The sequence below is a fragment of the Mauremys reevesii genome, linkage group 11, assembly GCF_016161935.1.
Source record: "Mauremys reevesii isolate NIE-2019 linkage group 11, ASM1616193v1, whole genome shotgun sequence".
Taxonomy (NCBI): Eukaryota; Metazoa; Chordata; order Testudines; family Geoemydidae; genus Mauremys; species Mauremys reevesii.
The window spans coordinates 28565624-28590453 of record NC_052633.1 but is presented as its reverse complement, the minus strand read 5'-3'; the positions used below and the strand labels follow the sequence as shown (position 1 = coordinate 28590453).

General features: G+C 43.8%; 1 long non-coding RNA gene across 4 annotated transcripts in view; it reads left to right on the top strand.

Moving 5' to 3' along the window:
* LOC120374841 overlaps positions 1 to 24830 on the top strand; it is a 178578-nt gene that overhangs the window by 5680 nt on the left and 148068 nt on the right. For 2 of the 4 annotated variants that reach the window (XR_005586280.1, XR_005586279.1), the window contains one exon: positions 21095 to 22185. The exons of the other annotated variants lie outside the window; for them this stretch is intronic. This is a non-coding gene — a long non-coding RNA (uncharacterized LOC120374841). The remainder of the gene's footprint in view (positions 1 to 21094; positions 22186 to 24830) is intronic. 4 annotated transcript variants of the gene reach the window in all.

Genomic DNA, 24830 nt, shown 5'->3' with positions numbered 1-24830 from the left:
GAGACTGGAACAAAGGACAGTAACTACAGGGGGCGTGAGTGATTGCTGGACCCAGACTAGAAGGAGACTAGTCTGTAAAAGTAAGTTTACTGGAACTGGTGAGGTTCTATCTGTATTCAGTTTTCTTAGACATAGACTTGCATGTTCTATTTTATTTTACTTGGCAATTCACTTTGTTCTGTTTGTTATTACTTCGAACCACTTAAATCTGACTTTCTGTATTTAATAAAATCACTTTTTACTTAATTAATTAACCCAGAGTATGTATAAATACCTGGGGGAGGGGAGGGGGAAACAGCTGTGCATCTCTGTTATAGAGGGTGAACAACTTATGAGTTTACCCTGTATAAACTTTATACAGGGTAAAATGGATTTATTTGGGGTTTGGACCCCTTTGGGAGTTGAGCATCTGAGGGCTGGTCCACACTAAGAAGCGGGGTCGAACTAGGGTACGCAAATTCAGCTACGTGAATAGCGCAGCTGAATTCGAAGTACCCTAGTTTGAACTACTCACCCGCCCAGGAGTCTGCGTTCCAAGGTCAACTCCGCCACTGCCTTTTGCAGTGGTGGAGTACAACTATCGCGTCCAGATTAGACGCGATAGTTCTGTAGACTAGCCCTGAGAGTTAGACAGGAACGCTTCTGTAAACTGCTTTCAGGTTAAGTCTGCAGCTTTGGGGCACAGGGTTCAGAGCCTGGGTCTCTGCTGGAGGAGACTGGAGTGTCTAGCTCAACAAGACAGGGTGCTGGAGTCCTAAGCTGCCAGAGCAGGAAAGCAGGAGAAGTGGTCTTGGCACATCAGTTGGCAGTTCTCAAAGGGGTTTCTGTGATCCAACCCATCACAGTGGCATAGTCAATCAGGATCTGAACACAGCTGATTGCTTTGAGATACTGGTAGTGATTTTAAGTGTGGCTGGAGAACAAAGTGGTTACTGGTTTGTTATTTTCTGTTTGCTTATTTCGGGTAAGGGAAATAGGGACAGAAAAGGAAGCAAAATAAGAGTGATGATCAGAAGAAGTTATAACTACACAAGTTGCAAATTGCCCAGAAAGGCTGAACACTGGGCACTGGGAAAGTCTCTGTTAACTAAGAAGCCCCAGAGCTGAGTGCATCTCAATTTCAGTGAACTGCAGATGGGTTAGGGTGACCAGACGTCCCAATATTATTGGGACAGTCCTGATTTTAGGGGACTTGTCCCGCATCCTGACCTTACATCGGTCGGGACGCACTTTGTCCCGATATTGGGACCTTCTGGTTAGGACTGTCCGCAAGCTGCTGCCAGCACCACTCCCTCTTCCTGGGGCATCTCCCGGCGAGTGCCCGCCTGCCGGCAGGAGCCTACAGTCCAGCCCCAGGCACAGAGACGGCGAGGAGGTTTCCGCTGCGTGCTGCAGGGGCGGGGCTTGCAGGTGCTGGCAACGGCAGGGCCAGCTCCAGGCTTTTTGCCGCCCCAAACGGCGGAGGGTGGTGTGGTGTGCACAACACTGTGCATTTGTTGTGGGGGAGCTCTGGGCATAGTGGGTTCAGGGGGTGCAAGGCATAATAGATCCAGGAGGCACTGGGCAGGGGAGCTCTGTGGCGCAGCATGGGCCCACCCCCAACAGGAAGGGGCATGCTGGTAGCATAGGGCCAGCCGGACCAGTGTGCCTCTGGCCATGCCATGCATGCCCCATTTCCCCTGGCCGGCCCTGCCCTGCCTGCTGCTCAGCTCCTCAACTGAAGGGGGGAGGGGTAAGGAATGCAGGGGTGGGTCCCAGCAGTGCTTACGTGAGGCGGCTCCCAGGAAGCAGCAGGCAGGTCCCTGAGGTAAGTGTCAGAGGCTGCATTCTCCTCTCCAGCAGAGTGTGTGCAGACCGGTCCACCTTGCTCATGGCAGAGCCAAGGAAAGGAGGGACCTGCCTCTACACATGCTGATTCTACGCAGGACAGTCTGGGGCTGAGCACTGCTAAGCTGCTGCCCGTTCACTTATCCACATTAGCAAGCAGGGATTGCACCTGGCAGCGTACATCTGCCCGATGTACAATCGGGACACCATTTGTCCCAATATTCAGGTAAAATTTTACATTTGGTAGTGAAATAGAAAATTAGTTGATTGGGAATGTCCCATTAAACCCGATTGTGATTGGTTATCTACTGGCAATTTTGGTTTTTCAGGTTGTTTTCCGGTGTACCACAAATTTACCATAGGAATATGTAGTTTACAGTTCTGAACCACAGTGCATACCGTAGGACAAACTACAGTGGGCACGTAATAACAGGTAAGAAGCACAGAGACTGCGCAGTTCTTTTCAGTGGCTAGCTATCTAGCTAACGGTCTTCAGCCGAAAACCCCACCTGAAATGGCAATGGCAAAGGAGGAGCCAACTACCAAAACCAAAAAAGACAGTGAAGATACAGGACAGAATGGGAAGCCACTTACACCTGGATTTGGAAATCCTATGAGTACAATTGAAAAGCCTTTTGTAAAGCATGCAGGAAGGAATTTAGCATTTTCCCATGGTGGTGAGTCTGATGTTAAGCATCATGCTGAATAAAAAAATCATGGACAAAACACCCAGACTCACAAGAGCAATACCCTGGTCTCACATTTTTTCAGCAAGCCAAATGAATCCTTCAATAACAAGGTTATCGCTACTGAGCTAACTCAAGTTTACCACACAGTAGTCCATCAACACTCCTATCGCTCATGTGACTGAACTTAAACTGGCGTCTACCTTGTATCCAGATTCAATGATTGCGAAGCACGTCAGTTGTGGCCAGACTAAAGTGGAGGCATTGAGCAAAAATGTGCTGTCACCGCTCTCAACAGAATTTTTAAAAGACCTCAGCAAACCAGATGGTCCCTATTTCTCAGTTGCCACAGATGCATCTAACAAGGGCAATGTGAAAACTTTCCCCTTATCACTGAGATACTGGCCACCTGAACATGGGGTCCAAGATAAACTGTTAGACTTCTATGAGCAAAGCGAAGAGACTGCAGAGGCAACTCATTAGCAACACATTACTTGAAAAACTTGCGACACACAAACTAGACCAAAACAAAGTGTCTTCCTACAGTGCTGATCATACAAACGTGAATTATGGAAAGCGACAATCAGTGTACCAGAATTTAAAAAAACAATGAAAATATCTTGCCAGCAAACTACCCTGCCCATGTTGTGCACAACACCATGAAACATGCTAGCAAAACTCTACAAGTTGACATGGAGACTCTGGTGATTAAGACGTTCAATCATTTCAGCAGTTCAGCAAGAGTAGCAGCATTGAAGGTTATGTTTCACGTTGTGGATATGGAGTATGTCACTTTACTGCGCCATGTTCTTACACGCTGGTTGAGTCTTTTCCCAGCTGTAAACAGGCTTGTAAATATGTGGCAGGCTGTTAAGTGCTACTTTGTTTCTCTGGGCAGTGAGAAGTACCCAAAATTTCTATGGATGCTGTTCTCAGACAGGGAAAACAGTGAACAAGGTGAGGGGCCTAGCAAAGCTGAGGTTCATCTGTTTTTCCTCCAGAATGTCCTGAAAATCTTCAATGATACTGTGCTCTGTTTGGAAAATGAGAGTATGACAGCATGTGAAGTGTGTGCCATAATGAATACTCTGAGAATTCAACTTCAGCAATGGAAAAATGACACATTCTTTGGCTTCAAAGTTGAAAGTGCATTAACTGAGATGCTGCCTGTCACTGCTGCATGTCTCCAGAAAGACTTCATCATGAAATTTTACGATGTGTCGATCCTATATTTGGAGAAATGTTCGGTGGTTTTTTTTTTTTAACAACTGGCTACTTGTTCAATACCCAGTGCTTGAACATCAAAGTTAATAGGGTATTCGAATACAAGGATCTGTCTGTGGCCGTGACAGCTGTAAACCTTCAGAAAACAGTGGATCTTGATCAGCTCTATGATGAATACGGTATCAAAGACATCAACTCCAAGTTGGAACCTAGAAACTATTCAGTTGGGGAACTCTGGTCTCAAGTGCTGAAAAACAAGGAAGTAGTGCTGAATTCCTGAACATGGCAAAACTGGTGCCATACATGCTCAGTATACCCATAAGCAATGCATACTCAGTGCGTGTATTTTCAATCATGAAAGGTGCATGGACTGATGTCCGGAATCGAAGCAGTATAGACTTGGTGCGGAGTGAAACCCTTGTCAAAATGAATTTCCGGATGAGTTGCAAGGACTTCTATAGCTTTGTGATTGCCCAGAAGCAAGTCATGACTATGGCAAAGTCATCCAAGAAGTAACTAGACTTCTGGCATATCTGAGAGGTATGCAAATTGGGAAGTTGATTTATTTGACTGAATAAAAAACCTGGTCCTTTACCCCTGTTGTTTGTTTAGTGTACCAATCTGTATGTTTAAATATGTATTATGACTAAGTCTACAATTTAGACTCACTGATTCCAGACCTCTGTGATTGTAGTTTGCTTCAGCTGTCAGTGGCTGAAGGCAGGACTGGGGGCCTCCCCTCTGTGACTGCGGCTGGAGCCAGAGCTAGAACTGGGGCCCTTTGCTCCCCTGCCGTGCAACTGGATCTGACTTTGCAACCAGGATCCTGCGCCCCTGTCCTGCAGCTTCAGCCTGGGGCTGGAGCTGGAGCCATGTGCCCCTGGCCCTGTGGCTTCTACTGGGGGCTGGAGCCCTGTGGCCTTGCCCTGTGGCTTGTGGTGCAGGCTGCAGCAGGGGCTGTACAACCCCTCTTGCAGCTTCCTAGGGCTGTGTGCCCCCAGTCATGGCTCTGGTCGGGGCTGTGTACCTGTTTGTCATAATCTTTCTCCCCCCTGCCCACTTACCCAATGTGTCCTACTCTTGTGATCTGGTCACCCTAAGACGGGTATGGCCCAACTTCTGAGTCTGTACTGAAGCTGACTGGAGTGTCTAACTTAACAGACAGGAGTGGAGGCGTGCCTGTTCTGGGAGGAGAGGGGTCTCTGTGGTATCCCAGCTCCTCGAGTGACGGTCTAAAGAAAGACAAATGGAAATTGATGGAAATTTGCCTGGGAAAAGGCTGCTCTGGAAAAAGAAAGGGCTGCCCACCAGCAAACCCTAGACTTAAAAGACAAAGCACATTGAGACCCAGAAGCATGAACTGGCTGTAATGATAGGCCAGTGAAAGGTCTATCATATCTGGTAACTGTGAGCCCACAGCTGGATTAGGGTCTCTTTCCCTTTTGGGGGATACAGGAGTGTCTGCCCCAGAGGGGAGCCCAAAAATGAATTTTAGGTATGCTGCCTCCGCCATGGTCAGTGTCCAAGTCTCTGGCAGTAAATTCAGGAAGAGGATGTGACATTGCACTCTATATGATTTTATGAAAGTATGCTGATGAATATGAATATAATGTAACTGGAATAAGCTTCAGCATCAAACAGCTGTGGATATCTCTATCAGTGTTAGAGGGCAAACAATTCATGAGTTTATCCTGTATAAGCTTTATACAGGGTAAAATGGATTTATTTGGGGTTTAGACCCCATTGGGAGTTGGGCATCTGAGTGTTAAGGACAAGAACACTTCTGTATGTTGCTTTCAGTTAAGTCTGCAGCTTCGGGGCACATGGTTCCGACCCTCGGTCTCTGTTGGAGCAGATGGGCGTGTCTGGCTTAGCAAGACAGGGTCCTGGACTCCCAAGCTGGCAGGGAAAGCAGGGCAGAAGTAGTCTTGGCACATCAGTTTGCAGTTCCCAAGGGGGTTTCTGTGATACACCCTGTGACAGGGTGTTTCATGGATTTGTATAGTGGTATTAGATATGTTCTGTCTTACCTGTCCCTTTGATAATGGTTCCTAACACTGTTAGCTTTTTTTGATTCTGCTGCACATTTATATACGTTTACAGACAACTACCTACAATGACTTGCAGATCTTTCCTGGGTGGTAATAGCTAATTTAGACCTATCATTTTGTATGTATAGCTGGGATTATATTTTTCCAATGTGCATTACTTTGCATGTATCACATGAGTTTCATCTGCCATTTTGTCATTCAGTCATTCACTTTTGTGAGATCGCTTTGTGACCCTTCGCAGTCTGATTTGGAGTTAACTCTTGAGTAGTTTTGAATCATTTGCAAATTTTGCCACATCACTGTTCACTGCCTCTTCCAGATAATATATGAATAGGTTGAACAGCACTGGTCCCAGTATAGATACTTGGGGGATCCTGCTATTTACCTCTCCACCTTGAAAATCGATCATTTCTTTCTATCATTTGTTTCCAATCTTTTAACCAGTTACTGATCCATGATGGGACCTTACTTCTCATCCCGTGACTCTTTGCATAAGAGCCTTTGGTGAGGGACCTTGTCAAAGGATTTCTGAAAGTCCAAGTACACTATAGCCACTGGGTTGCTGTTGTCCATGTGCTTGTTGACACACTCAAAGAATTCTAGTGGATTGGTGAGGCATGATGTCTCTTTACAGATTTGTTTGATATCAAACGTACAATATTACAGTGCATGTTATTTGTATGTAATATGTCACTTAGTTACTAAAAACTGTTTTGATGGGGAAAAATACTGAAATTAGATAATGCAAAGTGATTCCATAAGTCTCATGTCTTGGTATAATAGTGGCTTAGTGCAGAACATATGTTAAAAATTAAAATGAAATAAGTGATCTGAAAATGCATATTCTTAGAGTGAGCACTTCATGTGGGATGATGACTACTTGGAATACAAAATCTTGATGATGATGATTGTCAGGCCAGGAAAAGTGGTGCAAGGATATCTGTACAGCCTGTAAAATATATCTGTGGCACAATGCATAGAATTTCAGTAAAACAGCAGAGATGGTCCAAGTATCATAAGGGTGGTCATGTTAGTCTGTATCCACAAAAACAACGACGAGTCCGATGGCACTTTAAAGACTAACAGATTTATTTGGGCATAAGCTTTCGTGGGCAAAAAACCCACTTCAGATGGTAAATCTGTTAGTCTTTAAAGTGCCACCGACTCTGTTTTTTTTGTGGTTATGCATCTGAAGAGTGGTTTGTTTTTTTTACCAATGAAAGCTTATGCCCAAATAAATCTTAGTCTTTAAGGTGCCACCGGACTCCTCATTGTTTTTGTAGAAATGGTCCAGTGTCTCTAAACAGAATAATATGGCAAGAAAGCTGAGGAATAAAGAGGAGTGAGAGGGGAAGAAATTAGGAAAGGGGAGGATCCAGAAGAATAGCCTGGGTCAGATTCATGCCTGCTGATATGGGGAAGTAGTATTAGCATCTCCCCTTAACATCCCAATCTACTTTGCCATAGGGGTAGGGCAGACACTATTTCTATTACACCCTTTCTTTGAGCGTTCTTCCTGGGGCAGTTTGTCAGAGCACTTCATAGAAGCTCTACCAGTAGAGGCAGCAGTCAGGATACGCTCAATTATATCATTCAATGGCCAATTTACACACACCCCTTCCCCAGACAGAACTACTCACTTTTTGGCAAGCTCTGGTTGGCTGCATGCTCCCCACACAGCAGGCGTGGAGGTTACAGCCAACTTGCTCACTGAAGTTTTTACCTTTGGCAGACTCCCAGCTGTCAAGGGCAGGGCACCCTGAAGCTACACAAATTTTGGGACTCTTTCATTTAAAAAAAAAAAGGGAGGAACAAAGCAGTTAATCATAGCAAAGCTAGTACTGTAGTTGATATGAAACAGTGCAGAGAAAATAGGACAACTCCATAAAGTCATGTGGATCCCCTGTACCTGAAACATTTTCTATTGTTTTAACCCCAGCATTTATGATCAGCTTTGACACTGGAACTTAGTTTCTGGATGAAATTGTCAAGGGACAGGGCAGAGAGTTCTCTTTGGAGCCTACTGACCCTGGAACTTGATCTCTACCTGGTCTGACTCAGCCTCAGGCCTTGCAATGAAATGATCCCTGAAGACCAAGAGACTATTTTCCCAGTCTCTTTTTATGAAGAGGATAGGTTGAATAAAGATTGTGTGCTGTTGACTAACTTCCCCATGAAGTGTAGTGATGCCGTACTTCCATACTACTCTCTCTGCCATCTGTTTTCCTGTGATGCATTGCATGGTGGATAAGAAACAGGGCAGTCACAGGTTCCAGCTAGAGAAGAATAAGGTATCTGACTTCTGCACATAGTTTTTGTTCTTAATAAAGGGTTTATCTTGAAACCAGTCTGATCATTAATAAGATACCACAGATGACAGATGAGCAGAGCGTGATATTTGATTAACCCCCTGGATGATCTCAACTCTGTATTGAATTCTGTTGCTACGTAGACATGTTTTGCAAACTGTGGATTTGAGGATGGCGGGATGGTATTGCACCTCCTTTACCAGCCAGTAGAGTTGAGATAGTAAGAATCAAAACGGTGCTGCTCTCAAGGATACTATTCCAATCTCCTGAGTCGTCATTTCTCCAGGACTCCTTGATGCAGGGTATGATTGAAATACACAATACATGCTACAAAGATTTACCCTAATCTTGGTTTGTTTCCAGTTCTTGCAATGCACTCTTTACAGGATAAGTGAAAGGTGTGGGGTGAATAAGAGGATTCTACTGTGACGATGTAATGGCATCCCACATGTATTGTTTCAAAAATACTGCTGCTGGTCATTTGCCCCAAAGATCTTGGTATAAATGTCATTTAAGAAACATGTAAGGTACCACTATGACCATCTAATCTGAGCTGCAAGCACAGGCTACAAAATTTCACCTTGTGATTGCTGTATCTGTCACAATTTGATAACTTATCAAATCTAACTTATCAGATCCATTAATTTCCATTCCAACGGCTAATTCTCAATCTTAGATGCAAAGTTTTATTTCCAATGTGAACTTTGATTTCAATTTCCAGTCACTGGCTCTTATGCTTTGGGTTCCTCCTCTTTTGATAGTATTTATTTACCTGTCATATTTTGGTCAATGCTTTTATTCCAAATTGTATTTTAAACTGAGCATTTTGTCAGGACTGGAGAATGTGGAACTCACATAAATAAATAAATACTTACCCTTTTCTAGGGTAAGTATTAAAAATAAGGCTGTAGCCCATTGTTGATCTTCAGACACAATTCCTATTGCTTTCATTTGGTGTAAACATGGAATGAAGGCAGGATCTGGCTCTTACTGTATCTTACAAGGAAATATTCTGCTCAAACACTTAGCATGGCTTCAGTAGCAGATTGAAATACTAAACTCAGACATTTTGTATAACTGTTTGCTTTGAACACTAGCCATTGAGTCACATGAGCAGCTGCATCCTAACCCTGTTGTCTCATCCATTTTGATTAACATAATTTGTGGACAGTTGGCAAACCAACACATCTGAGCTTATTTTTAAATTCTGGGGGGAAATGGTTACTTTATGTGCTAGTTCAGCCAGTACATTTATCTTGAACATTAAGTATAGCCTAGCAGCAAGAAACAAACATGCTATACTCCACAGCAGAATTTTAAAGGAGATTAGAAAAAATAGTCTAATATTACAGTTTCATAAAGATGTGTTCAACTATTGAAGATCTAATCCTCCCAGAAGAAATGTAACATTTTCATGGACTCTCATTGTGATTGTGATATTTTCACCCACTAGTATACACAACTGCATTGGTGAAATACTGTTTAACTATAGTAATATGGAAGTATTAGTCCAAATAATAAGAGCCAAATTATGGTAATCTTTGCTTGTGGGGTACTTCGCCGTAAGGCAGGGAGAGCTTGTATTTAAACATAGTGGAACATAGTAACCAGAGCCTGCAGTTATGGTCTTCTGTTCCAACTCTCAAGATTCAGGATGACCTCTGTTTCTGCAGTTACACCCTCATCCTTGCGTAACAATAGCTGCTCCACACAACATGGGTATTTCTAGTGGTGAATGGGGTAAAAGCAACCCCTTCTCCATAGTTTCTGTAGGCTTGGCTAAACAAATAGGTCAACATAGCTATGGCACTGAGGTGTGAAAGAGCTAAATCCCTGACCACTGTAGCTATGCCAACTTAACCCCCAGTGTAGCTGCAGCTAGGTCAATAGAAGAATGCTTCTGTTCACCTAGCTACCATTGCTCAGAGATGGAGTTCCTACAGCAATGTGTGTGTGTGGGGGGGGGAACCCTTCTGTTGCTGTAGTCTGTCTACACTACAGACTTACAGCAGCATAGCTACAACACTATAACTATGCTGCTGTAGTGCCTATAGTGTAGATGTGACCTGAGTGCAAGGAAGACACTGCTGGTATCCAACAGCCCCATGAAGGAGCCGGTGGGTGAAGAGCATGACCATAGAGACACCCCTTATATGCACATGTGGGGGTGGGGGTGTGGCTATAACCCTCCAGGCAAGTGTATGTAGGCTTGCACCAAAGAGAGCATGTGTTATTGTTGGTCTGGTAGATGCGGCAGTTGCCCCTTGAGGGGCACTGTGAGCGTATGCTCCCAAGACTAGGAATGTCTTTAGCCTCTACTCAGTGAGTGCAGCTCCCCACCTCACCCTCCCCACTCTTAGAGCCATAGCTGAGTCCCACATGTATGTATTTGTTATAACATTGCATTGGCCATGAAACATCACTTACTCTATATTGTACATGCTACATTGTGACTAGAAGATCATATTTCGTCTGGTAAAGATTTAACCACCTTATGTAAAATTGAGCAAAATGCTTTAAACAGTTCAGGCACATTATGTGAGAGAAATATATGCACTGAAAATGTGTTGCAGTTACAGAAGTTTTTCACAGGCCTATCTCCTTCAGTCCTCCATCTCGGGATACAAGATACTCTTGATCTGCTATAAGCTGTACAAAGGGAGACTGTCTCTGCAACGTAAATAGGTGAAGTGGTATAAGAAATACTTACTTTTCTTGGGCAAAACCTCATAAGATCAGATTACATGTCCTTCAATTTTGCTCAGTTTTGCTGTGTAAAAGAATGAATGCTGGCACCTCCTAGAGTAGAAAACCTCCCAAACATTAGTTTCTAAAAATCAGCCACTATATTAAGTCACGCATGCTGCCCTACCCTCTGTTTATATACAAAAGCAGAATAGCTGTACTGTGCTAAGAGCAGGGTGTGTACTGGGAAGTCTCTATGCCCATTGGACTCTGTCATGACTTTCTTTGCAACAGAATGGAGGGCTGCAGGTGTAGGCACTAGACAGGTCTGTGCTGACAACCAAGGTGTATAGGAAATCCCTTTGTCTCTACCACTAGAGCACCAGTTCAGCTATTCCATGCCAACCCCGCAGGCTAAGGGCTAAAATATTCCACCCAAAGCCAGATTTGAGCTTTGTTGAGAGGTTGCACCATTTGGCCCCATGTGTTCTGTATTTCTTGCCTCATTTTCTTGCTAAGGATATTTGCATACCATAATCATCCCTTTTCTGTGACCTCATAACTTCCACAGCAAGTTGTTTCTAATGTCATAAGAGGTGGTGATATGTGGTAGATAAACAGCAGTTGATGAACTTAAGCTTGAGAACATGCTATATATTGTACATCTTAAGAGAGAGCCTGAGTATTGATTTTGTTCTTAATCCTTATTTACAACCTTCTACCAAATTTTTCAAACTTATTTGAACACCTTGGATTACAATTAACAATCCCGGACCCTTGGATAATTAGGGTAGTTAATGACTAATAGCAATGGAAACCAAGTGCTCCACCTAACAAAGAGCAATAACTTGGGAGTTCTCAGGACCAGGCAGTTTCAGGGCCAGAATAAGGTGTATTGATCCTTTCCTCAAGTACAGGGTATATATCTAGTGCTCAAGATAACGTTAAAAGGTACAGACCAGCTACCCCACGCTACTACATTGCCTAAGGAAATGTGGTTCACCAACAAGGGGGCAAAGTAATGCACCAACTAGTGCATTCCAAATTGCTAATACATTCATCTCCAAAAAGGCGGCCTCATAGTCATTGTCTTCTGCACAGAAGCACAGTGTATGTGCATGGCCACGAACAAAATGATGCTTTTTTTTTACTTATGTCAAAATTGTCAATTCCATAGCCATGCCATCTTATTTTATCCTTTTTGTCTGACCACTTTTCCCTGCCTAACTCTAAAACAAAGATCAAGAAGAGTGCACGCTAGCGGTTCTGAAGCACCAAGGTAAATCAGTTTGATGTCAAAATTGCAAAACCGATATGGAGTGAGGATAACCCAGATAAAATCCCATACTTTATTTCATTAGATAATGTGCTACACAGAATTAAAAATGGTGGTATATTACACTATATACAAACAAGTAACATCATGGTTTTTCTATATTTCCCAAACTTGGATGACCTGCTGAGGGGAAAAATTACTCTCATGAAAACACTAGAGGTTAGCATATAACGTGTAGACACTTTATTTTTCTTGCCCATTCTGTCAAAGTATTGGCCCAGCCAAAGCATAGAAGCAACTTGATGTAACCTCTCTTCAAGCAGAAGTAACTCTTCACTTTTACATACTATCTTCAGAGGCTTTATGTAAACTCCTTGTCAGTAATGACTAAACTGGGAAAAGCATAGGATAGAAAAAGCAGATAGACTGTTGTTGACAAGTCTGTTTGCATCTACAAGAAACCAGGAAAGAACAAAGCCACCGCTGACTATCTCCAATATTTCAGGAGAATTCTTGCATCTCCCATCTGAAAAAAAAAAGTGTGATTTATATCCAAATGCAACACTCTTTATCAATATAGTTAAAACCTTGGTTTTCTAATTTGAATTCACATGGCAGGTTTAATGGAATGTCAAGGGCACAAGACACCATACAATGTAGAGACTACTGAAAGCTTATTCCCATAGAAGTCCTGTAGGCCATAATATACCTACCCTTCTGGTGCTGTATTGTCAGTAGAGGAGCCCATCATGACATACAAAGTGTCCCTAAGAACACTAGGGCATGGGCATGAGATTACTGTAACACAAGCAGCTATTTGCAGTAATAAGAGACCCGAGAAAAGGGACAGCAATGAAACATGGGATAGTGGGTTTTTTTTGTTTTTTTGGGGGTTTTTTTGGTCTTTAGTTTTTGGGGACTATGCTATCCAGGCAATGATGGTCTACAATAGAATTATGGATACTCTCTGACTGATAAATGGCATCTCTGTTTGTTTGTTCTTTTTCCTGTACAATTTTTTTTAAAAAGACTTCAGGCTTGATCCTGCAAAGCACTGATAAGGAGAGTTGCACTTAAGAACAAGAGACTAGCTACACAGTGGAGTGCAAGGGAATCCAGGCATGTAGCAGTGAAAGTACTTATGTACTGCTGCTGCCATGTTACTCCAGTCGGAGCTGGAGGAAGGCCTCAAATGGCAACTAGTACTAAACGCTTCAGTCCTAATCCAGTAAAACACTTGTGTTTTGCTTGACTGGAGCCTTCAATAGCATCATGAGTCTTATGCTTAAGTCCACCTCTCCTCAGACGCACTGTTCTACTGTTATACCATTTGATGCCTCTTTGTACCTTGCCCATTGCAAGTAATGGCAGTGGGCACTCTCTGGAATTGAGATTGCAGGTGCATCTATGTGATCTGGGAATTATACTGCCTACCTCAACTGAAGAAGTAACCATGCTGCGAGTGACTAAATTGCAGCCTCCATGGCAGGAGCTTGGGCTCGCCATCTGAGTAAGCGCTCAGGGGGATCAGGTGAAATTGCACTGGCATGGCTAGCCCAAGCAACCACCTGTGCTGCTGTGGATACACTGCTGTGTTTAGGTGCTCAAGCAGAACTAGTGCAGGTACTCCTGTGCAAGCGGGAATCACACCCACCAGCTCACATGCAGATGTACCTCTAGTGCTGCTGAATCAACATGGCAGGTGCAGATTGGACAGTACCATGGCCTAGTATTCCCTTGTGTTGGGATGTAACAGCCTTGTGTGGCACACAGACTTGCAGGATCAATGCCATAATTAGGCTTGGCAGGATGAGGGTGGTGTGTGTTGTGTGTTTTTTTTATATATAATTAGATCCATTTACAATTTTCAGTTGTAAGAAGTTATGGGGGAGTCAGAATGTAATTGACATTCAAAAAGTTAAAGCTTTATAACCATTAAAACTGCAAAGTGTCAGCATCACATGTCAAAACATACAAAATATCCTTAAATCAATCTCTAAGTTACCCATTAGCATTTTTCTGTCTAGCTGTAAATCTCAATTGGTGGAAATATTTCATTGGTTTGCATGTATGTACCATGAAATTGACATTTTCCAGCTTAAATCTAATCCTTCCATGCCTAACCATAATGTTGCAGAGGGGAAAATGCTTTTCTCTGCCTTAATTGCCCACTGCTTGGCAAAGGGAGTCCAACAAAGATCTTCATTCTGAGATTATCCTGTTCTTAGCAAACTTCCCATTCCTTCAGTCATCTGAATTGCTATTTTAAACATCTTGCTGAGTTGCTGCATTTGCTGTCTGTCTAGGTGTCTGCGCTGTTCTCTAAGTAAGTGACACTTGCGCCCTGCCCCCTGTTTTCTTATCATGACAATATATTGTATCACCACAGGAAAATCAGTCATTCCTTCTTGTTACTTTCCTGACTCCCTTCAGATGGTGAGCATCCTCTTTGTGTGTCTTGTGCATTCTAGCGTTGACCTCTGCTTTCATCTGGAGACTGCCCTAAGTGATCTGGTCAAATATAGGCCGATGACTAGCCTCACAGCATTTTTTCATGTTTTCTCCACTGGAGTTTTCATAGTTAGCTCTTTCTGCTAGAGTCATTTCCACTGCCTTCACTCATTGTACAACACTGGTAAAAATGGACATTTAAATGTGTGAAAATATACATACAGCTTCTTACATTTCAGCTAATCTATCAGTTAATCATGTAACTTTCCATGCCTCAGTTGGCAAATGTTTTTTTTTTGAGTGATTATATTAAAACAACAAAAGTTCAGCAAGAGGATAACCATTTAATGACTGCTTTGAGAGAGTAAATCCTAAGGAATAATTGACATAATTGCCATCACAACCATTCTGAACTTTGACAGTTTAGTTTCTTTTAGAGAAGAGTCCAGTTTGCCCAGAAATTTTATTTTTAATCCTTTCCCCCCCAATATGTTGTAGTCCATGACCATGATGAATTGGCCAGCTCTGTGCCGAGATCATGAATAATCACTCCTATCATGTCTACTGGTAAATTGCAATTGAACTACAGTCTCGCTTTCTAAGTTTCTTTTGTGAGTTGCAGACAAAAGCAGATCAGTTAGCAATCAATGTATTTTCAATAGACATAGGGACATAAAACAGTTTGGAATATTTTTTTTCTTTGAATGTTCCCATGTATCAGAAACAGGAAAATAATATTGTCCATCTATTCTTCCTTTCAAACATAGTATTTAAAGACTAAAGACACATTAGAGTTCTTATAGGCATATTACAGGATATTTCTCTCTACTTCTTCCTTCTTAAGGAAATTTCCTCCCTTCATCTTCAGAAGTCCCACCCCTCAATCAAAATGAAGGAATGGTCATGAGTGGCTATGGTCTCCTTGTTCTCACCAGCAAGAAGGCATGGTCAGATTCAGGGATGAATATAAGTTGTATCTGTTTAAATAGTGGCTGATCTGCTGTAACACCAGACGCTCCCCTGATCTAGGGGCAGCTGATCACAACATCTGATGAGTCTAAGCCCCACCAATAATGTCAAGTGTGTAGTGTGGTTGTGTTGCAGGATGCAGTTTGTCCTGCCACAAGTGGGGGACTTCTGGTGGGGTTGGTACTGCTCAAACCCCTGTAGTCTGCAATCGACCTGACTGCTACCAAGGGACTTCTGACCATGTGGTGCACAGCCTGCAGTATGAGGGAGGAGCTCCAGAGCAGGTGCATGGGGTTCAGTGGGGTTAATTGTAGTAAGGAAGAACATAGAGATGTCTGCAAATGCACCCTACTTTGTCTGCTCCTAGGTTTCCAGGCTGTGGTAGGACAGGAAGACTGAACAGAATTACTTAGATGTGTAAAAAGCATGTGCTGTGATTCATGTAGAAAGGTATCAAGGTCTTCTCTCTTTCTCCATCCCTGGCACAATGTATATCCACTTTGATGTTCAATAATATGTCAGATGTGAGGGCAATGTCAAATTCAAAATGTGAGTGAATCTTTACAGATCGCTCCCTTTTGGAATTTCACATTCAGTCACTAATAACATAAATGTACATGACATGTCATGTTCTGCATCCTCCAGCCGTGGTTTAATGTATATTTTCCCATCCCAAACAGGCAAGATGAAGTGTCCTCACAAGAATTAATCCATTGCCAAAAACTGCTCAAGCAAGGACGTTGCTTATGAGATACTGGTGTGTGTGTGTGTGTGTGTGTGTGTGTGTGTGTTTGGGGCGGGGGGGAGATGGAACCAAAAATTACTTCCGTTTTTTTTATTTGTTTGCAGTTTGACTAGCAGTTGCTCCCAGGCTGAGACCATGTGTATTAGTTTCAAAGCAGATGCAAAATGATAGGCAATTGAAAATAAGGGCTTACAGTAGAAGTGAAAGAGTTGCCAACAAGCCTTGATGTAATAAGAAAACATTAAATAAAATCAACAATAAACTGAGTTTTAATAACTGCATTATCCTGAAACAATAAAATGGAAATAGAAATGTTTCACCTCAGTTAAAAGGAATTTAAGTGGGCTCTTAAAATAGTATTTGTACTACTCAGATTAAATTGTGTTCACTACCACGCTTTGTAGAAATCTCACTTCCCAGCACACTAGAATCATTCAGAATCATACATGTCTTATATTACTGGGTGAGCTACAGAAGCTGCTAGTCAACTGATCATTGGCAATGAGTGCAGAAAGGGAGGGAATGGAGAGGGGACCCTGGTCCCCACCTTGGTCATAGACCATACCTGGCTGTCTGCTTCCCAGAACCCCAGGCTGCTATCTCCTTATGCTGCTTCCTCTACCTCTTCCGCTTCTAGCCCTGCTCTGGAAGAAGGGATGGCAGGTCGATAAGGACGTATGAGGGGAAACCCCATGCACACATGAGCATCTCGCAACACCACATATGTATAAAGAGGTATCATGTTAATGAGGAAATAGTTAGCAGAGGTTCCCAAGCAAAATTATGGTTGTGCCCCTGATTGGCAATAAGTTTTACAAAGGAACTTCTTAATAATGTCAATAGGCACCATTTCCTGACAAGTCACATTTAGTGTCTCTGTCTCTCTCCTCTTACTCCTAGTAGGGCTGTGTAGAGAGGGGCGGGAGCTGGCCAGATACAGGCGCATGGTTAATCTCCCCTCAGCATAATGGGAGATTGTCAGAGGCTTATGGCAACCCTTCTTCAAGGGAGATGGGATCAATGAAAATGTCAGCTCTCCCTCTCATTGATGGTGATTGTTTTGATGAGGGGTACTTGTCTACCTTTCTTCCTCATCACCTGATTCCCTCTGAATGGGTACTGATTCCCTAGAGGCTGTCTGTTAGTATCTTAGGGCATCATAGTTTGAGTTCCTGTCCTGCTGCCTATTACTGCTGGTCTTTAGAGTGTGAGACTGCTTGGTCCTGCCCTTTCATGCCTGCAGGCTGATCTTTCAATGCTGCTCCTGTTGGCATTTGGCAGGGACCCTAGGTCTCCCTCACATTGACATCAAGAGGGGACACCATTTATTCATCCTGAGGACCCTACGTTCCCACCCACTTACCCACACACGGACACTTGTGCTGTGTCAGATTGACCCTGACCCTCCCTTTTCTACCAAGTATGGAATAGCAAAAAGGGCCACCATCCTTTTAAAATACTTTAAAATTTGTGAAGAAACATTATTCTTCAATCCTCAATTCTTGTTGGTGGGTTTATTATTTATTTTTAGTGAGGAGTTTAATTCAGTTTCATTCACTGGGCATGAAATTTATATAACTGAATCTCTCACCAGAATGTCACTAGAATGACAAACATACATTGTAGCCAAAATGTTAACTATTCAATTCCAGACCATGTTTTGCAGAAACTTCAGACCATTGTGACTACACTAAATCTTCTGGAAGCAAGTACTGTATTGTAAAACTAAATGATCTGACAAAAATGAAATGTAGTAAGAACTAAGTCTGTCGAAAAAATTCTGCTTGTTTGTCTGAGTACCTGAATTAAATTGGGCCAACTGCATTTGAAAGAGCCAACTCTTGCATTACAGCATAACCCAACCTATGTCGGGGGAAATTTAGGTTAGCTTATGTAAGCGGGGGAATGGTCCCGCTATTGTGGGGAACTTTCCTGGCTTCTGTGCTACCCCGGTGAAGTGGGCTAGCGAAAGGATCTGAGTCCTCGCTCCCACTTCCTTTACCCAGAGGCCTCCCTGCCCTTGAGGACTCTCCTGTCTGGCAGAGTTCTCGTAGCCCCAACAAGGCTGGGACCAGGATTCCTGGGGGGCTCAACCCCCAACCCTGCTGTGGCCACCTAGGACAGGGGCTAAGGTGTCCCCACTCCGGGGTACCCTCTCTGCACTGGGCACCTCCCTGACCCACTGATTATTCCAGACAATTTAAAGCAAATACAAGTTGTTTACTTAACAATCAATTTAAAGAAAAAAATAAGAATAAATGGGAACGGTTACCGGGAAACACATCACCCTACTCTGTGGCAGGGAACATTACAAACAATGTCTCTGGACATCAAGGCACTTTGCAGTCTGTTCCTTGTAGGCCCCAGGCCTCCTCCTCAGGCCCTGGCTGTGCTGCAGGGATGCTGCCGGTTAGACACTTGCAATGGTGACCGCACACTCCAGGCTTTGGGTGGTGGGACCCTTCTTCCCAGTGCCAGCCCCCCCGGCAGGTTAAGGTCCCCCTCCCAGCCTGGCCTGCAAGGACCCTTGGCTGGGGGTGTCTTTTTGTGCTGGGCCCTTTGCCCAAGGTCCCCCCTTGGCTGGCCCCAGTTGCTCACCACACTCTGGCTCTCTGGCTGCAGCTCCGCTCCCAGCACAGAGTCTGCTCTCTCTGCGCTGTGCCTCTGGCCCCTCTGGATCTGGTCCGGCTCTGCTCTCCAGCTCAGCTTGGGCCCCTGCTTTCTCCTTTGCTCGGCCCCACTCTGATTCCGGCACATTCCTGCTCACACACGGAGGACGGGACCCACACTGGCCTTCTGTCTCCCTGATTAGCCGGCCTGCCCTGTCAATCAGGCTGACCTGGAGCATTGGCCTCTTGCCATTGTTCCTGGGGACTGTCAGTCTCAGGGTCCTGATTTGCCATCGATCCCTCCCCTTTTAGTGCTGGGAGGTAGCAGCCAAAACACCCCCATTGAATGTTAGTAAGGGGGCAACAGTCCCCTTACACAAAGAATGCAGGTTCAGCCCAGGATGTGCAGTTTCACTAACATTGAGAGCCAAAGTGCAAAATCTCCTGTTACATTGCAGATGTTTCATACAGGAAGCCTCTAATTCAAACTTTCTCCCTCACCATTTGCTGGCCTCATGTGGCTTCATACTGCTCTTTACTCATTCCAGAACAATTTGAATCATGGCCAGACAGTTTACAGCCTGTCCTTTCCATAGACGGGAACAATTGTTCCAATCTTCAATCCTGATCATCTTTGGCAGAAAATAAAAGTAGCCATGCTTCAGATATGAAATACAATTTTTGTGTAGTTAATTAGTATCAAACTAACACATTGTGCTAATCATGTTTTCCCTGACTAGTTCCATGTTGAGGGGAATGACAGAGCTCTGTTCAAGTTTTTAAGCCGCATTCATACTGTTTGCTGAACTTATTTAATAAACTTTTTTTAAATCAATGGGAGTTTCAACAGCTTGCACAAGATACAAATTTCCACCAACGTGTTTAAGATGGAAGTATTTTCACCATTAGATGGGATGGGAGAGGACCTTGACAGATGTAATCCCACTTGCTGTATGTTGTAAAAATCAGAATATTTTACCACAGGGAATCTTAAATCATAATCTTCTCATGAGAAGGAGAGATGTCTAGATACAGAATAAAAGTGAATGAGACAGAAGTTCAGTGGTGTCATTTCTCATCACTTTTACACTGAATCATGATTTACACTATGATTTGTTGACTCTTAGGCCAGAAGGAAACACTGTCTCATCTAGTCCGACTTCCTGTATAACACAGGCCATAGAACTTCTCCAAAATTCTAGTTTGAACTAGAGCATACCTTTGTAAAGGCATCCAATAGTTTCCAAACTCCTGGTAAATGGAGAATCCATCCCAACCTGTGGTAAACAGTTCAAATGACTTATTAGCTTCCATTGAAAATGAAGCTAGACAAATTCAGACTAGAAATAAAGCTCAACTTCCTCCATTGGCTCATAGTACTCTGTCTATCTGGTAGATCAAAGAGACTATTATCAGATATTTGTTCCCTGTGTACCGTAGGCACTTACAAATTGTGATCATGTCATCCCTTAACCTTCTCGTTAAGTTAAATAGACTCAGGAAGCTCATCACCTTGCATGTTTTGCAATCTTTAATCATTCTTGTGACTCTTCTCTGATCCCTCTCCAATTTATCAACATCCTTTTGGAATTGTGGACACCAGAACTAGACACTTTATTCCAGCACCAGTGCTAAATACTGAGCTGATTTCTCTGCTCCTACTTGTGATTTCCCATTTATACCTCCAAGGATTGCATTAGCCCTTTTGGCCACAGCACTGCACTGGGAACTTGTGCAAGGCTGATTAGCCACCATGCCTGCCAAGTCTCTCAGGCCTGGTCTACACTAAGAATGGGGGTCGAACTAGGGTACGCAAATTCAGCTACGTGAAATGTGGCTGCTGAATTGAACTACCCTAGTTCGAACTACACCCGATCAGGCGCGCGCGAAACCCGAACTCCGGGCTCCGGCTCGACTCTGCTAACTCCAGCTGCCGGTGGAGTGAGGTCGGGAGTCGAACGCTTCGGAGTTCAACCATCGGATCATCAGATCAGAGCGATAGATAACTCGAAAAAAGTCGAACCCTCACCCCACGCGCCGGTAGCGTAGACTAGCCCTCAGAATCCTTGCTTCCCAGGATAGTCCCCCATTCTGCAAGAAGGCCCTGCATTACATTAAAACCAAATATAACTTTACAGCTAGCTGTATGAAAATGCATTTTTTGTTTGTATCCAATTTACTAAGTGATCAGTGACCCGTTCTCTTCATTATCTATCAGTCCCCACTCTGACATCTGCAAACTGTGATTCTGTTTTCTTTCAGGTCAATTGTGAAGATTACAAACAAGGTAACTGTTCTCAGAACTCTTTTGAAGGTGAAGAGTGGAAATGTTTATAATATGAATAAATACAAAAGTGTTTGAGACCCAAATAAATCATTACTATTACATACTATGACACGGAGTGCATACCCCATACTGGACAAGAGGGGGTTAACCCCACACTATGGATGGCGGAAGTCCCAGGCCTCAGACCATGATGGGCATGCTCCAACTACTGCCTCAGTATAAAAGGGAGCAGCCCAGCTCATTCTAGGCTGACCACTGGAGGGGGAAGGACCTTCGGCAGAAGATTCAGCCAAAGAGCCATCACAGTCTTTGCCTCTGGGAACTGGAGACCTCTGAAAGCCAGACGGGAGAGCTGCAGTTGACAGAGCAGCAGGGACTCACCCGTGATGAGGAGCCCAGGAACCCCAAAGCTCAATGAACTATGATACCTGGAAATGCGGTAGGAAGTGACCCAGGCAGGGTGCATGAGCGGTACTTACTACCTGAGTGAGGTCAGCGTGTTTCAATGGGAGTCCCCACTGACCCAGCAGCAGACCACTCTGCCGCTGTCAGGCCCCTGGGTTGAGGCCCGGTGGAGTCAAGTAGGCCCAGGCCTCCCTACCCGGGCTTCCACACACACACACCACCGGTGGCCCCTTCCTCCTTCCTGGATACTGGCCATTGGGCCTCACTGCCCCGCGCCTAGGGGCTATGATAGTGACTCTGGCCATTGGGGTCACACTGCCCTGTACCTGAAGGCTATATGAACCCTGGCTGCTAGACCATATTTCTCTGTGTCTGAGGGCAGTTATATTGACTCTGGCCACTAGGCCACACTGCCCTGGCTGCAAGGGCCGCCGGCACTGACTTTTGCCGCAAGGGCCGTACTGCCCTGCTGGAATTGACTCTGGCCACCAGGCCATGCTGCTCTGAACATAAGGGCCACAGTAACTGACTTTAGCCATTAAGTGGTGCTGTCCCAAACACAAGGGCTGCTGGAAGTGACTCTGGCTGCTTTCAGCCTAAAGGCAGTCGGGGAGACTGTAACGGTGGTGGTATCACGACACCGCCCCAAAAGGAGGACAGGGTGAGCATACCCAATGACACACACACTTCCAGTATGCCTATCACACTAGCTAGCATGCATCATACAAAATTAGACTTCATAATACCTCCCAGAAGACCCACATTCTCTCCTCCTTTCCATAGTTTGAATCACATTGGCTCTATCCCTTATTTGAGTAATATTGACTATCCAGGCAGATGATGTCAGGGAGATTCCAAAACTCCAGTAGGGGAAAGCCTGCACCAAGGGGTCATGAAACATGAAGGAGTGAAACCCATAGTCACAGAAATGTAGGGGTGGAAGGGACCTCAAAGTCATCTAATCAAACCCCCTGTGCTGAAGCAGGACCAAGTAAACATCCCACAACCTCCCTTGGATGCCTATTTCACACTAACTGCATTTAATTAGAAAGCTTTTCCTAATATCTCACCTAAATATCCCTTGATGATTAAGCCCATTGCTTCTTGTCCAACTGTAACAGCATAGAATATATTTGAAGACTTATCCCCAGTGCTAAGTACAGCAGGACAGTTACCTCCCATATTGCTCATGATACTTCTCTTAATACACCCTAGAATAATATTTTTCTTTTGCAACTGATCACATTGACTCATATTCCATCTGTGATCCTTATACCACCTAGCTCCTCTTCAGCAATGCTACCATCTAGACAGCTATTCTCAAATCTGTAGTTGTGCTCTTGATTTTTTTTCATAAATGTAGTACTTTGCATTTGTTTATTGAATTTCCTCTTGTTGCATTTAGACAGTTTTCCAACTTGTCAAGGTTGTCTGTAATTCCAATCCTGTCTTAAAGTGCTTGCAACACCTTCTGTGGTATCACCCACAAATTTTATAAGCATACTCTCCACTCCATTATCCAAGTCAATGAAAACATTGAATAATACCACACCCAGGACTGACTCCTGCAAGACCCTACTAGATATGCCCTCCCAGTTTAACAGCAAACTATTAATAACTACTCTGAACAGGGCCTGCTCAGGCTTTTTTGCTGCCTGAAGCGGCGAAGAAAAAACAAAAAAAGCCGCGATCGGCGGCACTTTGGCGGCTGCTCGACAGTGCTGCTTCATTCCTCGGTGGCAATTTGGCGGCCAGTCCTTCGCTCCGAGAGGGACCGAGGGACTCGCCTCCAAATTGCCGCCAAAGACCCATAAGTACCACCCCAAGCACCTGCTTCGTTCGCTGGTGCCTGGAGCTGGCCCTGACTCTGAGTACAATCTTTCAAAGAGTAAAACACCTACCTTTTCAAAGTTTTCATCTAGCCCGTATTTCCCTAGCTTGCTTATGCAAATATCATGTGGGACTGTCAAAAACATTACTAAAATCAAGATGTATCATATCTAGGCTATTCCCCTATGTATTAGGTCCTGTCAACGTTGGAAATGAGGTTGGCTTGGCATGATTTGTTCTTGACAAATCTACGCTGGCTATTCCTTATCACCTTATTATCCTCTGGGTGCTTACAAATTGATTGCTTTAGTAATTTCAGTCATTGGCCACTCTGAGAGAGCTCTGCCCTTGGTCCTAACAACTTCTATGGCAGGAACTATTGGCTGAAGTGTCCCTGGTGACCTTTAGCTGATGTGGAAGAATGAAATGAGCTTTCTCAAAGCAAATAGGAGAGCCCTGCCTATTCAGATCCTTAAAAACAAGCAGTACTGCATTGGATTGGCAGCAGATGCGCACCACTCCACATCCTGTACTCTCACTGGTCAGTTCTATTTAAAATAGTGGTTGCTGCATTCTGCACTAGTTCTCAGGCGGCTTTAAGGGTCTGTAGCAGATAAACAGTTTAATCCAGGCCTGTGTCACTTTATGGCTCTATTAGTTAATTAATGTGGCTAGGTCTGCCTTGGTGAGGAGAAGGTGTTACTGTCTCTTGGCTAGCTGAAGGTGGAAAATGCCAGTTTGGCTATCACTGGTGAGAGTGCAGGAACTGAGCTGAATCCATTAGGACACCAAAATTAAAAGCAATGTCAAATATCTGAACTGGTCCTGCATTTTGAAGATCAGCTCTCTATTTAGACCTCTTCCCCCCCATTATCTCCATCCCCCACAAACCTGCTGTTAGCTCATTTTCATTTTGTACTTTTGTTGTCAATTGACAACAATCATGAAAACTGTGGTGTCTGGGAATAACAACTTTTGCTAAAGAAATGAATTATGAGTTACTTGACTTCTACTCTGTCTCGCTTGAAAGGTGGAGTATTGGCATGCGTTTGTTCAAATTCTAAGCACACATTTTGGTGTAGACTGAATTGTTAGTATCTTTAGAGAGGGAGGTGTTGAGTGACTTTCTCTCTCAGTGTAAGGGCGGGGGAGCAGGAATCTAGTGATTTATTCTTTCCCTGTGTTACCAATAAACACTCTCAGGAATCAGCAAATAAACTGATCTTAGTGCCAGAAGGGAGTGAGTACAGGCTGCTGATCAGTTATACTTTGGACCATTTAAAATATCAGCTAAAAATTCTGTGTGTAGTAATGTCTCCTCACTAAATTGTATCATTTTTTGCTTTTGAAATCTGGTAGTGGTGGGTTTACAGAAGATGCCTTTGATATAATGGGAAGGCCAATGAAATAAGCAGAATAAGAGTAATGGAGAGTTGTTAAAGAAAAGGAACAGGTTATGATGCTAGGTGGAGTCCT